The following is a 14,370-nucleotide window of genomic DNA, read 5'->3' as shown; positions in this document are numbered from 1 at the left end:
AATCCTTTCAAATGCTCTGTCTGAGTACCATCTGAGCATCACCTCTGCATGTAGAAATATGTGTGTCACCCCACGGGACTGAACCTGTGACATTTCCACCAGGTGAGGCTTATCAAACGGTTAATTTCTCTTTGACACTCTTTCAGTGGCTTTTCTTTTGCCAAGGTAGTCTCCGTATAGTATTTCTGAAAGACCTTCCTTAATTAGCATCGCTAGCAGAACCAGTGGATGCTACCAGAAGTACAGAATGGGACTAGAGAGAGCTTAAACACAGAACAAAATTCGATCAACTTGGTTCAAGGGTGGTAGACCAGCTGTCCCAGAACCTACAGACACCTTGAGGAATATGCAGCACCTCCTACTAAGTATATGGCGTATACATAATTGTCACAACACTACTGGGGAATGCCTTCATCATATAGAGAAGAAAGCAGAGTGGTTAAGATGTGCCCCTGGTTTATATAGCTTTAAGTGGTGGAGGTGGATTTGAACCTGGACTACTTAACGCCACAGGTACAGCCCAGCAATACTGTCTGGCCTAGAATCTTAGTGGATGTGCCAAGGTTCAGACCTGACCTCCTGGGTTAAGACCTGCACCAAACCAGACCTCTGTCCTTCCTGTGCCTATCATGTCTCAAGAAAACTGTGTTTTTCTCTATCCCCTCATATAGATAGATGACACACAGATATAGTAATAACTCATCAATATTAAGAACAGAGGCCATCTTGCATTAACAAGGACAGGCTTCAATTGACTAACAGGAGGCATGAGATGGGGAAATGACCTCTGCTGAACACTTTTCCCTCTTTAGTCATCAATTCTGTTTTTCTTGATGTTGATTTATTTACAAAAAAGAAGTCTTGTTTATGTTTCTTCCAACTCTCTCTGCCACAGGCCATTTTCACAGCCTTAATGGTTTTTATTCCATCACACAGTCACTGCTGTTCTTAAGTGATAATTGCTCCTCTTCAGAAACCCCCCCCCCCCGCCCCATCCCACTCTTCCTTCAAGGATGTGACTTCCGAATTTGTCTCAATTAAAACAGCCTGGTTGTTTCCAGACCAGAGGGTTCTGCTGCATCCTTTCTCCTTGCTCCTATCGCTGCCTTTTTTTTGTGTGTGTGGTTGTCCTTGAAAGCTATTTATTATGCACACACTTAGCAACTAGAACTCAACTCTCACACACTGCAGGTGGAAATGCAGATTGGAAAACAGTTTGGTAATTCGTTGCAAACTTAAGCATATAATTTCTTTGTGATCAACTGTCCCGCTCCATAAAGAAATAAAAGCATACATTGACATGAAAACCTATGTGCAAAATGTTTGTAGCAGTTCTATTAATATTGCAAAAATCTAAGAGTGACTGAGATGTCCTTTAGGTAAGTGGTGGTATTCGAGAGAGTACAGCTCAGCAGTCAAAAGAGAGTGAGATAGGACGCTAAGATAAACTGAACACGGTTAAGATTTTTTTTTCTAGTTTCAATTCCATTATGCTTGTCTTTTGGTGGATAAGTGAGTAAAGATAACTGATGGTGGATGTGTAAAACCCTAACTGAAGCTTCATTGTTTCAGAAACGCCATTCTAACCATAAAGAAATTGACAGAAATGTGTAGAGTTTGGAACTGGGCAAGAGTTTGAACGGCTTCTCAAACTAGCTGTGTGATGGTTTTATTTGTGAGTTATTATAATAAGTGGTTTTGTTTTAAAAAAAATGAACAAACAAAACCAAAAAAAAAAAAAGATTGAGCTACTAAGACATTCAACAAAAAGAATTCATCTCAAAAGCATTACGCTAAGTGAAAAAGCCAGACACCAAAGGCAACTTCCTGTATGGTTCCATTTATATGCAGCACTAGAAAGGAAAACCTGTAGTACTAAAGCCAATCAGTGCTTGGCAGGATGCCAGAACAAAAACGCAGGTGGATGATTGCAGGCAGCACAAGAGAACACTTTGGTGAAAATGTTGTATCATATTTATAGTGGTGGTTACACTATTTTATGTATTTGTTAAATTCCATTATATTTACATTTAGTGACTTTGATAAATAGTATTTTAATAATATTAATTAAAAAGTACAAGTGTTTGGGTTCTGTTGTGTGTTGGTATAAAGAAGGAAAGAACATACATTATTAGCTCCACTGTAGCAGATATCACCTCTACCATTGTCAAATAATAGGGAAAGAACAGACGTACAAACACCTCATTCTGGTGGAGGGCAAGACGATACTCTGAATAGTCTTACAATTCTGTACTTAAGTAAAATGCATTCTAAACATGTTTTCAGTGTCCTGAGGCTCTGGAATCTGAAATGAACTCCATATAGATGCCTTAAATACATCATAATTAAAGAACTAATAAATGTCACTTGTATCAAAGCTGAAAAAAGAGAAATTCAGTGTCAGCATCTAAAGCCATCAAGAGTTGGTTTCTCTTGATTAAAACTGCAGCCTTGTAGAATCAGACCCCCATTTCCTTCACTAGAAGAAAATCTTTTTCTGCAGGGTTCTCTTTCAAGGAGCATTTATAAAGAGGTTTGTTGCCTTATCTTGATCCTTCTAGGCAAGCATTAGTAGGCTTTGAAGTCAAAGTTCCATTGTAGTTCTTTAAATTAAGAAGAAAACCATTTCCATCACTTAGGGATTCCCTCACACAACTGCTCTAGCATCCTTAGAAAATACCTCTGTGAGGTCGCTTCTCTCTCCCACTCCCACTGGGGCTGTTTCAGTCCACCATAAGCAAATGAACGGCTGTGGCAATAAAGCCACTAGGTTTGATGGGGTCTGCCATCCAGTGATCAAAACCCAAAAAAGCCCAACATAATCAATTCTTCTGATAAAAGCTTTTAGACTTTTTCTTTTAATAATATATAGTATTATTTTGGAACGTTTTAAATCATATATAAATGGTGCGTTATTATTTTAAGAATTCCCATTTTACTGACATATATACAGATTTTCTTAACTACGTTGAATTTTATTATGGTGTTCATCACTGTCTAAATAAAGTAAACGTCCTTACTTCCTCCTTTCAGCTCTCTCTACTCTGTGTGATGAACTTGACGGTTTGGTAACTCACACCTATTCCATCCTTATTCTAACATCCTTCCCATAATAAAGAATTCGAAGAATAAAACCTGCACTTAAAGACTGCTTGGAGGTGGTGCTGAAGGTGCAGGATAGGCCAGGCTGTGTCACTTACATGAGGCTTAGAAAGCAGGACTTAGCTACCTGATGTCCCACTGTCTATGATCAAATAGCATGGGGCATTGTAGCGCTTTTTGTAGCAGTGATTGAGAATTCCATGTCTATGACTGTCTGGAACATATGAGGAACAAAGCATGGAGCCTCCACTTAGTCACAGGAGAAGCAGCATGGCTCTCTGGAGGTGGTTGTGCTGGTGGTGGTGGCAGCTACATCAGCTACAGCAGCAGCAGCAGCAGCAGCCACCAGATCTAGCACCTCCCTGAAGCTTTCTTCTACAGAAACTGAAGAGACTGAAGTTGTCTTGATGACCTTATTCTGCCAAGCAGCACTCCACTGAAAGTCTTTGGGAGAATGACTAAAGTACTGAATATTTTTAAAATAAATTGCTCTTTGATAATTTCTTACATAATACCATGTGTTTAGATCATATCCTCCCCCATTCCTCCGTGTACTGCGATCACTACAAGCTACAACAATGACTGGCTCCATAGAATATGTATGTCAACAGGACAAGTCCTGGCTCTCCCCTGACCCCAAATAGCCTAGGAAACACCTTGAGTCACTAGGCAAGCTAGTTAGCAGGTAGCTTCCAGGTCAGTTCCAGCCTGATTTCTCCATCTCCTATCATCAAAGTGTGTGATGTCTTCAAGCAATAGGGTTTGTGCAAATACAAAATATTCCAATGGAGTTATTGGGCAGTGAGATCCCAGAGACCCCCCAAAACAATATTGTTATTGCTCATGGCTACCCACTAAAGTATCTAACACACTGTATAAATTATACTTTCAAAAAATTGTTGACTGAACCTCACAATGCAAAAAAGTTACAGTGCAGCTCAGAACTGATTTTTTTTCCTTCTACTGTATGAGATTGTTGCCACTCCTACATCCAGCATTTCCGCTCCCCTGACTTAATGTATAGTTCTACAGGCAGGGGCATAGCCACATTGTAGTGTCTATTTAATCCCTTGGTCTGGGCTGATTCCTTCATCTTTCTCAGGTTTTGTGGCTTGTTTGAAGGCTTAGAAATGAATACGTTTCAGGCAAAATACTTGACAGAGTCCCTGTCCTCACTGGTGTTTTTGTTGACCGAGTTCAGCACCTTCTGCGGGACTTTTGCAGAGTGAGCCTTGGATTCTGAGACATGTTGGGTGGCCCATGATCTCCATTTGACCTGCTGCTGCTGCTGCTGCTGCTGCTGCTGCTGCTGCTGCTGCTGCTGCTGCTGCTGCTGCTGCTGCTGTTCTCTTAGATTATTTGACTGCAGTGGCATTACCCCCAGGTTTCTTTTCAGGAAGGTGCTCTTTATTTCTTTGAAGTTAATACATATCTTGTGCGAGTGGCCATGGAATGATATACTTTGCTCTTCACTCAAAGCCATCAACTTTCTCTCTATTTCTATGGATGGATGATTTCTTATTTTTTCAATGAGTATAATCTTTTATTCGCATTATACTGATCTGAACTTGTCATTTTTTTTCCAGTAGAAGGTACTTCCGGGCAGCCTCTGGTCCTTTTAACATGAGTCCTTTGAGCATTTACTCCAGCTCTGACACAATGACAGATGACTGTTTGCTATTTCCCTATCTGTAGTCCTCAGTTTCTTTTCATAAATTGTATAATTTTAAAGTCAACTTTGTATTAGATGTGTTCACTACAGATTGTTGTGTCTCCTCTCCTTTCAGGAGACAGAGGAAGATAAGACATGTATGGAATTATAGTATTCTATTTATCTATCTATCTATCTATCTATCTATCTATCTATCTATCTATCTATCCATCCATCCATCATCTCTATCTCCCTCTAGTCGTTTGTATATCTTTTCATCTATTGAAATCCACACCATCACATTCACATCTTTAATTTTATTCTCTTATTGAGCCAGCTCCCCAGATGGGAAAAAAATAATCTCGCCATGCTATGACAATCTACCTAACTGCACCTGCCCTCCTTACATCATGGATAGCTGTCCCTGCCTAACACGGTGTGTGAAATGGGAAGAAGAGAAGATGGAGGGCTGGCAGCAAACTGTACCCTTAGTTTTGATACTAAGTTGGAGCACTGCCCCCTTTTCCAGAGCAGATAGCCCTTAGAACTATTCTGTGCCGGTCTCTTCACCTTTCTTGAGTCTTAGAATCGAATTACCTCATACAGCTTTCTCCAGTGCTCTTACTCCAAGGCGTTTCACAAACAAAGGTCACGGAAGAGCCTCTCTGGTCCTTTCTATAGCCATCTGCCATCTGTCTCTAACACCTGCTCACAGTGTCCTCCCCAAAGACACCGAGGACCTGGGAAAGGCTACACCTTGTGGCTACTGGGTAGAATTTGCCTCCTCTGTTAGACCCTATAGATGATGTCTCCACCCAGGAAGTTTTCAGTTGTTCCCCTGGGTGAGGCCTTCCTCTGGCTGCCACCCATTTTCTTCCCTTTTTAAATATTTATTCCATGTGCTTTGATGTCTATCCTGCATGTATGTCTATATGAGGGTATGAATTATAGATGATTTGAGCTGCCATGCAGAAGCTGGGAATTGAACCTGGATCATAGATAGATAGATAGATAGATAGATAGATAGATAGATAGATAGATAGATAGATAAGAACAACCAGTGCTCTTAACCACTAAGCCATCCTTCCACCTCCTTTCTTTACTCTGTCTTTCCCTGCAGCTTCAACCAGCAGCTTAGACTCTGTTGCCAGGGATGGGTGTCCCCAGGGGCCTGTCATGTGAAGCTTCCCGAAGCACTCTTTTTTTCTATTCTATTACTTCCTTCCCAGAAGATTCTGGTCTTCTCATTGTATATGGTGAAAAGCTGCAGCACTGGCAATATGGTCATCTCTTGCCCCAATTCGCCCTTCCTCTTTTTTAGACAACGGGATTTCTTCCCAGAACACAAACAAAGGTATGTCTGCAGGCCAAGCATGTCTATGTATTCTCACAACAACAACAACAACAACAACAACAACAACAATAACAACAACAACAGCAACAACAACAGCAACAACAACAACAAAATATTCTTCCTTTTCCATTTACTGAAGTCTTACCTCCCCCAAGATGGGAGGCGGTTCTTACTAAGTACTTAGTATTAGAATTCACTAGGTAGCTTAGACAAGCCTCAAGCTCGCAGAGATCTGCCTTCTGCCTTTTGAGTGCTGGCATTAACACTGTGTGCCACTATAGCTGGTGTAACACCCTTTTTTAGAAGACTGAAGTCAACAGCATCTTAACTTTCTCTTTTCTGATCCTTGAAATGTTCTAGATTTTTGAATTTCTTTTATTCATGTATGTCGAAATTTCTGATTGCCTCTCTGAGCCACTCAGAGGTGAGGATAGGGTCCTGTTAAAGTTATTCCCTCACCGGAATAGGCATTTGCAGGCTTGTTTTCACAGTTGGCTCATTCTCTTTACAAATTACCAATCTTTTTATTGTGCCTGTTGATTTAAAAAAAATCACCTGCTTGTTATAGTAATATAATAGTTTGCCTAAATCAATAATATGTCCTAGCAAGTTCATAGTTTTACTTAAAAACATACAAATTAAAAAGTGAATAGTATACTCGTATTCTTCGCCTCACTAACTCAGCAATGGGACGTGTGTGCTTGTTAGACTCCACACTACTTAGATCCTACATCTTCACATTATTTCCTGCACCAGCTGATTTCCTAACAGCACTTCCTATTGCTAGAGCAAATGCCAAAGCCCGGCTTTCCAAACGACTGTGAGCTGCAGTTCTCATGTGGTCTGACACCTGTCACTGTGCTTTCTCAAAGAATGTGCGTGTCCTGCAGTGTCCCTGTGGGTTCTCATTATGAGCTTGGGCCATCTCAGCACAGTTTGGGACCTGTGATTCAAGAACCAGGCACAATGAACACTGCACGTGGAGCCTCCATGAAATGACTTAGATCTAATTGCACATACAGATCACTAGAGAGTGCTGTCACTGCTGAAGGCAGCAGAGAGTGTTTATTAGGAATACAAATTTCTTTCTTTCTCTTCTTATTTGTTTTGTTGGTTTTTGAGACCAGGTCTCACTATGTACCCAGTTGGCCATGGGCACACAATTTGCTTCAGTCTTCCAAATGCTGGGACTGTAGATGTTTGCCACTACTCGTAGCTAGAAGATGAATTTCTTTAATGAGCCTGCAGTGCTAGGAGAATTATTATTATCATAATGTCAGGCTTAACTAAGAACCAAATAACACTGAGTTGATACAGTCTTGATGGCCGTGTCTGTACTCACTTCACTGAGTTAAGTTTGCTTGAGTTGCTACAAGAGCAGGGGATAGAGGTGTTTACATGAGCTTGCTTGCTTTCCTCCTTTCTCTCTTTCTTTCTTTCTTTCTTTCTTTCTTTCTTTCTTTCTTTCTTTCTTCCTTCCTTCCTTCCTTCCTTCCTTTCTTTCTTTCTTTCTTTCTTTCTTTCTTTCTTTCTTTCTTTCTTCTTTCAGAATAGTGTGCGTGATGTTCATTAGATCCTCAAAATCCTAAAGAAAGAGAATGAGGATTTTGTCCATTAAATTAAATAAAATGTGGTTTTATAGTCAGCCATACATGTCACTACTGACCCCAGGGATGATGTTTGCCAAAGCTGGTCCTGTTCACACAGCCTGGTTTTAACTTTCTATGTCAGAATGAAACAGACAGGGAAAATTAAGATCAGTTTTGGGAAGATAACTGCTTTATCTTCCTTCATTGTTCTTCCATTCATTTTTCCTGCTTTATAAAGATTTTCCTCCTTACTAGAAATACTTTAGAATTTTAAGTCACTTGAAAATAAACAAAATAATTTTTCATCTTCTATTTTACAAGTGATCCTAATTTTCCTAGCCCCAGCCTTAAAATCTTATTAGAAAATAAAGTTTTCCAAAATCCATATCCTTGGCTAATCTATCATCTGTCTAGGAGATCCTGGATAAATTGATAGCGCTTAATATTCTCTCATTCTTGGGTGGAGATTGAGGATCTTAATACGAAAAACAAGCCAGATACTGAAGCTGTTATTATTAGGCTATTATTATAGCTATTGTTATTAGGCTCTCAGACTTCAAAATTAAAAAGAAAAAACTTGTAATTTATCAGGTTATTACAAAATATTCAGTGTTTACCATTGTATAGACCTAAACAGCTAAATAATTGTATTAATGGATGCAATAGTCAGGGATTAAATAACTGCTGTTAATAACAGGGATAACAGCAAAATATGATTAACTTTCCTGTGTTCAGTGTTCTCTGCAATGATGTTTTGAGTTTCTAACTCCTGTCTTGACCCACTGTCTCATCATCCTTGCTTCCTCAGTTCAAACCAATACCTACCCCAGCTAAGTTACTATACACTTCTCAATACTCACTATGAGGGAGAATGTAAAGAGCTTCCCTCCACTGCTCCTTAATTCCACATTCAGTTTCTTAAACGTAACTTTGGTCTGGGGAGATGGATCAGTGTGTAAGAGCGCTTGCTGCACAAAAACAAGCACCTGACTTAGGATCCCTTGCATCCATGTAAAAGTTATGTATCCTGCGCTTGCAAACTAGTGGTCGAGGTAAGTGGATCCCATGAGCTACCTAACCATTGAGCCTAGCAAGAATGGAGTATCAGGTTCACTGAGAGCCTTCCACAAGGGAGTAAGGCAGAGGGGCGATAGAGTAGGATTCCTGGCATTATCCTCTGGCCTCCACACCTGCATACACACGTGCACATGTATGCATGTACGCACATACACACACATACACATATCACACCACACCACACATTCCCCAACAAATCACTTCATTGTCAGCCTCAATTTTAAACTTTTGTGCCATTTCTCTTACACTGATATTACATATGTGTTCAATACTCAAACACAGAAGAGTTTGTCTTTCAAAAAATATAAAAACGAGTACTTTAATACCCATTTTTATACATTCTTAGCATAACATTTTTATATATATGTACATCTCTATAAATAAAGATATAGATAGATAAGTATTGTATTCTGTTTATATTTGCCATGCTCTCATTGATATCCTACCTCCAGAATTTGCTCTGGATACGTAGTTGAGAAATTTCCTTTGTCTCCCGCTCTATTGTTCATTTTATATCAACACCTTCCTTAATTAATATTCCTACCTTCACTTCCTTCTTCCAATCTGCTTAAAATGCTTTGCAGCTTACTCTGAATCAGAAAGATCTGTTGAGTTGTCTGTGCTTTAAAAGTCCTTTGAGGTTCCCATTGCTTAAGGAATCCCACCCACGTCTGCCAGTTCCCTGTAGACTCTGATCCTGCATTTCTCCCTTGAGAGATCTTGTGATATCTTCTCTGCCCTACATGTGGTCGTTTTAGACTTGATTGTGTAATTATATAGACTTGTCCTACCAGTAAGTCCACTTATAAACTTTTACACATAGTAAAATTCACCCATCCATCATCCATCATTCATTCATTCATTCATTCATTCATTCATTCATTCACAGTTTGTTATTTAACCGTGGGTTATTTAGCAACCAAGACAGGCAAGGATCTGGCTCTATCACTCTCTGTCTTCCTCCCTAAAGACAGAGTGTCTTGCTGAATTTGAGGCTTATCATCTTGGCTATGCTGGCTGGCCTACCTAACCTGGGCCATTGTCAAAAGGTATTTGCTGAATTGTGTTCGTAATGGTTTTCGTTCATGTATATATAAAAACATTTCTAATTTGAATGGGACCTCACTTTCTATCCTTTCTCAATATGTTTCAACTATGCTAGTCTTATCTCTGTAAAAATAGAGAAAGTGTCCTTCTTGTCCTTGGTGCTTCCAGGTTATGCTGGTAGACAGGCAGCGAACGTTCTACCAATTCCCTTTGTTGAATGGCTGAATGCTTCATTTTCTTCTACAGATGTAATATAATGTCACAAATAACCAGAAACTGTGACCACTTCCTAAAACAAAGAAATTGCATGTCTAAGATTGACTACCTAATTGCAGCTGCAAAGGACATAATGTCTGGAGAGTGCTTTAAAAACTGACCAGGACTTTAGGTACACAATAAACATTTGTTACCCTTTCCCCAAGGGTTGAGACTCGGACTAACTAGCTGTTTATAATAGAGTGAGATGGGTGGGAAATTTGTACTGAAAATTTAGTAAGAATTTACCTAAGAAGTCCTAAATCATTATTGTGTTTTCATTAAATTGTCAAAAGGTCATTTACAATTACTTTCCTGCAGTATTCACAGAAAAAAGATATATAAGGTAAAGGAAAAGAAAACCACATCAAGATATTTGCCCAGTTGCCTGTCTTTGTCAGGGCAAAGCACCATAACTAAGGCAACTTCTAAAAGAAAATTTTCACTTGGGGTTCACAGTTCCTGAGGGTTAGCCTATTGCCATCGTACAAGTAAGCAGGCAGACAGACTAGAGCAATAACTATGAATTCACATCTGATCCACAAGCAAGAGGCAAAAAAGTGCCAACTAGAAGTGATGTGGGCCCGCTTGCAGTGGCACATCTCTTTCAACAAGGCCACACCTCCTAATCCTTCCCAAAGAGTTTCACCAACTGAAGAATTCACATTTAAATAGATGAGCCTATGGAGGTCATTCTCATTCAAACTATCATATTCTGCTCCCTGGCTCCCATAGACTAGCTGCTATATCATTGCAAAGTATATTTAGTCCAACTTCAAAACTCCCCCTAGTCTTTCAGTGTCAATACTGTTTAAAAGTTTAGGCTTTTCTGAGACTCAAGGTGATCTCTTATTTGTAACCCTTTTCTGTAAACTCAGAAAGAAAATTACATATTTTCAACATACAACAGCACAGATTATGCACTACCATTTCAAAAGGGAGTAATGGGGGACAGTGAAGAAATACTGGATCAAGGGAAGATGGAAACCTAGCAGGGCAACCTCCAAAATCTTGTAACTCTTTGTCTGATATCAAAGTACTTAGATGGCTCTGCCATTCCAAGTTTTCTGATCTCAACACACTCCTCTCATAGGCTGATTCTACTTCCTTTGTGCAGCCCTCCTTGGCCATTATCCCAAGGTTCTGGCATCTCTAACAGTTTAGGGTTTCCAACACAATCCAGTCTTCACTTCACAGCTTCACAAAATGGCCACTCTGGCCCTTCATGCAGGGACTCCTCCACCTCATACCTGAATCAGTGGCTTGACTTAACTACAGAAGAAAATTCCAGAACCCCTTTATTCCTGCATCCTTCTTGACTCTACTGCAGGAACCACATGGCTGATGCTGCCACAGTCTGCTGCTTGCTTGGAATAGAACCTGGCTACCACCTAGAATTACATCTGCACAAGTCTTGATTTGTTGTTACTCTTTAAGACCAAAGAATTTCTTAGGCCTTTTCACAAGACAAACTGGGTGGTGTTTTGGCCTGAAGATACCATTCCCTTTATTCCATTTATTTTTTTTTCTTATCTCTTTCAACACAAACCATGGCTCCACCATTAAATTTTCTGGTGCTCTTTTTTCCCTCAAACTGTAGGCTTTGTATTTCTTTTGGCCTGGCTTGGTCTTTTCACTCTAGACCCGAATAAGGGTATTCACTAATAACCGCATGACATTGTACAAAACAATTCAATCTAGTCTCAAACAAATTCTTAGGACAAAGGCAAAAAGTAATGTAGGATGATGTCATTATTTAGCAAGGTGGTTCAGGATAAGGCATAGCCTATAGTTGGATGAGGAGAAAGGGTAGGTGAGGGGAAAATGGAGGGAGGAGGAATCAAGATGGAGATGATGAAGATGATTCCAATCCAGGTGATCTAGGTCACTTTTATCTTGTCTATGTAGGCGGTTTCTATCTTTATTAATTGGCAGTGAATTTATTCTGTGGATATATTGTAAATTGAATATTTAGCATGTAAATCTAACTGCTGAATCACAAGTTCCTGGAACTTTGATTTTACCAGGCTAAAGAAGACAGTCCTGCATGGAGTGAGAACACACAAAGGCTCACAGAACTAGATGTCTCTCTGTCTCTCTGTCTCTGTCTCTGTCTCTGTGTCTGTCTGTCTGTCTGTCTGTCTGTCTCTCTCTCTCTCTCTCTCTCTCTCTCTGTGTGTGTGTGTGTGTGTGTGTGTGCCAGGCATGGTAACTACCACCTAGGGGACCACGTGAAGAGGGCAGCTAAAGGGAGACAGCCAGGAGAGGGTGTCTTGCAAACTCCATAGTAGAGTAGCAGCTGGAGTGAGCGGACCTGGCTCGCTGGAACAGATAGAAAACATTCCTTTTTTTTTGTTTTTTTGTTTTTTTTCGGAGCTGGGGACCGAACCCAGGGCCTTGAGCTTCCTAGGTAAGCGCTCTACCACTGAGCTAAATCCCCAGCCCAAAACGTTCCTTTTTTAATCTTACCACAATGAGGTAACCACATTCTTTGCCAAAAGATCACAGGAATGATCTTTAGCTCAGTTACCAATATTGTTTCCCTCTGAAGCTTCTTTACCTGAGCCTCTGTAGACCACATTGGCCTCAGCACTATTGTCCTCCTAGCTCGGCCCTTAAGCCCCTCTTAGGGTGCTCAAATGGTCCAAAATACTAAAATCTTCTGCATTCCTCAGAAACACTGATTAGGCCTGTCACCAGTCTACCTTCTAGTACCAACTTCTGTCTTACTTTTCTATTGCTGTGACAAAATACCATGACCATGTTAAAAGAAAACACTCAATTTGGGGCTCGTGGATCTGGAGGGTTAGTCCATGACTGTCGTTGCGTAGAGCATGGCAGCAGCAGGTGGGCGTGGCATTGGAGCAGCAGCTGAGAACTTACATCTGATCCCTAAGCACGAGGCAGAGAGAACAGCACTAGCTGGGAACGGCATAAGCTTTGCAAAGCTCAAACTCACCGATGACCCAGCTCTTCCAACAAGGCCACACCTTCTATTTGGAAAAATATTTGGGAAGGATTAGGAGGGGTGCACTTGTTGAGAGAGCTGTGTCACTACAGGTGGGCTTCACAAATAGTTCCACCAACTGGGGACCAAGCATTCAACTATATGAGCCTATGTGGGGCATTCTCTTTCAAACCACCACAATAGTCAGTGTTAGAGACCTTTGGGAAGATGGCTTAGTGGGTAAAGCACATGCAATGACTGCCCCCAAAAAACCCTGGAGTTTGGATCTCTAGCACCCATGTAATGAACAGGCATCTGCCTATAATCCCAGCACCTGGGCAGAGTCAGAGCACTTCTGCATCATGCTGGGTAGCATGATCAGCAAAAGACAAGATCCTGGTACACAAAGAGACTGCCTCATTGTATAATATGGAAAGCAATCAAAGATGATTCTCCATGTCAACCTCTGTCCTATACACAGACACAGACACAGACACAGACATACACACACACACACACATATGCTTATGCACACACACATGCACACATGTACACACACATGCATGCACACACATGTACATGCCTCCACACACATGCACACACGCGTGCACACACACATGTGCACACACACAAGTGTATACACTCAGACAATCAAAACACATACAGAAAAAAAAAACAATCTTAAATACTGTGGAAATAGTAAAACCTGACAGTAAAGAAAAACCAAATTATCAGTAACCTCTTTCTGTGGATAATGTGAAGCTCCAATCATGAATACTACATACACAATAAACATGTGATAATGGACCAGTATCACACTGAAGCCAACGTACCCACAGAACATGCTAGTCATTTTAAATTATAGATAATTATAGTATACCAAGAAGGAGGGGGGAGGAGGGAGAGGAGCGGAGGAGGAGGAAGGGGGAAGGAGAGGAAGAGGAGGAGGAGAAGACACAGTATGGCCGACCTGGTGTGGCCTCTGGCCAGCTGAGGCATCCTGGGAACTCTTCCAAGCTGAACCTGTAGGGAAGGTGGAGTGAAGAGGGCAGAAGCCTAAGTTCGGACTTGCGAGGCTCGAAACTTGACCCCAAGAACTGGCACTGCCCCTGATCTCCTCTGCCAGGAAATTACCCAGCTGGGTGGAGACATCCAGGAAGTTGCTTGGCCAGTCCTCAGAGGAAAGAAAGGTGGGTGGTGCCAGCAATGGCTGTCACCAACATCTCTACCTGACTGAGGAGCCAAATGTGAAAAGGACTTTGGCATTTGCCAGTGGGAAGGGTAGAATGAGGCTCCTTCACCACAGAGGCCTTCCCAGCAGCAAGAGCACATCTTGTCAGACAGTCAA

The 14,370-nt window shown here is 40.9% G+C and overlaps 1 long non-coding RNA gene across 1 annotated transcript; it reads right to left on the bottom strand.

Moving 5' to 3' along the window:
• Positions 1–2,842: 2,842 nt before the first annotated feature.
• LOC120100698 (uncharacterized) lies at positions 2,843–14,124 on the bottom strand. Its single transcript, XR_005500604.1, has 2 exons — positions 13,993–14,124; positions 2,843–7,692 (listed from the first exon to the last, which is right to left on the bottom strand). It is a non-coding gene; the product is annotated as an uncharacterized LOC120100698 (long non-coding RNA).
• Between the last annotated feature and the right edge of the window lie 246 nt (positions 14,125–14,370).

This window comes from Rattus norvegicus, chromosome 2, assembly GCF_036323735.1.
Source record: "Rattus norvegicus strain BN/NHsdMcwi chromosome 2, GRCr8, whole genome shotgun sequence".
Taxonomy (NCBI): domain Eukaryota; kingdom Metazoa; phylum Chordata; class Mammalia; order Rodentia; family Muridae; genus Rattus; species Rattus norvegicus.
The sequence above is the reverse complement of the archived record's forward strand: the minus strand, read 5'-3'. Positions and strand labels throughout refer to the sequence as shown.